This window comes from Pomacea canaliculata, linkage group LG12 (genome assembly GCF_003073045.1).
Source record: "Pomacea canaliculata isolate SZHN2017 linkage group LG12, ASM307304v1, whole genome shotgun sequence".
Classification (NCBI taxonomy): Eukaryota; Metazoa; Mollusca; class Gastropoda; order Architaenioglossa; family Ampullariidae; genus Pomacea; species Pomacea canaliculata.
In genome coordinates this window covers 19,073,210-19,074,715 of record NC_037601.1, presented here as the reverse complement: position 1 = coordinate 19,074,715, position 1,506 = coordinate 19,073,210, and positions in this window count along the sequence as shown.

Here is a 1,506-nt window from a genome sequence, read left to right as displayed (position 1 = left end):
CGGGGATCCGATAGGCATATGATTAATTTGAGCCATATATAATAGTTACTATATTTAATCAAAAAAACGTGGAGCTAGATTGCTTCGATATGTCTGCTATGCCCCTAAAGCATGGCCTGGGGAGTGGATAAATGCATAATTATGCGATTCCCCTGATCACGCCTTGCAGTATATAGTTGGGCAATTCTGTGTGTTTGTTTATAGTTGTTAGAAAAAGAAGTGGATGATTACATGAAATTAAAATAATTTTAATTTAACCTTGTATTATTACGCTATATCATTCTAGCTGCGGCACAACAGTTCATCTGTTTTAAAGACGTTTTCATTTCACACATCACGTATCCCTGCCAAAAAAGACTAAAAGAATCAAAAGAGGAATCTTAGAGTTCATCTTATTATTATAGCGATAACTATTGGATTGTGTGTCGTCTGTGTAACGGCTTGCTGGAGATTGGGTGTACGTGCGCAGTCTTGTAATTGATATGTATTTTCTTCGCTTCAGCACCCTCAGTTCACCTTTTTTTTTATATATATAAAAAAAACAACAGTATACTTATATGAATCTTAATGTTTGCAGGTCATGCGTTTCGAGACTCGCACTGCTAACAGATACTCAATCATGGATTCCTTAATCCGACGGTCGTGAATCGCATGCAGCGCGTACGTGCTTATAAGTAGAATCCTCCTGGAAAAATGGCGACTTTTGCCAGCGATATAGGAACCGAATGAGTCAGTGAACTATAGGATTATAATGTTAGCTGTGTGCAATAGTAAAACAGTCGAACCATACTTAATTATCTTCGGGCGCTCTTTTTAACACTTCGGATCTTGGTAATATGATTAGTCTAGTCACCATGCTTAATTCGCTACGGATAATTCTTCCAAGAAGGAATTACATAAAATATCTGAACATTATTTGTATCTTATTTTGACACTTTTTTTACTTAGAGCATTGTGTCTTCGCTTTGCACTCTCATGACAGACTCGATCCGCTCTGAGCTTCCCTGGATATACCGTGACCAGTTTCACTGCCGGTATCATTTATCTTGTTTGGTTATTACAAACGATAAAAAGGTATTCTAAACAAGATAAACGTTATAATATAATAATTAGATTTTACTGTTGCAATTCTCCTTTAACAAATCGCAACGATGAATGAAGTTCCTTGTTCCCATACAGCTTGCGTTGAGCGCGTCTTGCGAACGCACCTTCACCGTTGAACCAAACGGTTGTATATCCTCTAGGTATTAAAGCACAGTAGGACATTAATGGCTATAGCAGGGTAAGAATAAGAGCAGCTCTTTTATGAGCCATTGTTAAATGGCCGATGCGATCGGCCTTAGATAAGAAGGGATGAAGGATAACGAGATGTTTTCTAGACTGGGGTTTTTGTGGCGATAAAGAACTTCATGAGACAGTGCCATGTGTCTTGTACCCTTCAGCTGTCAAGTTAGTGGGTCTCGAACTGCTGTAAAATGGGCGTGTTTGCTGTGAAACGGAAATGAT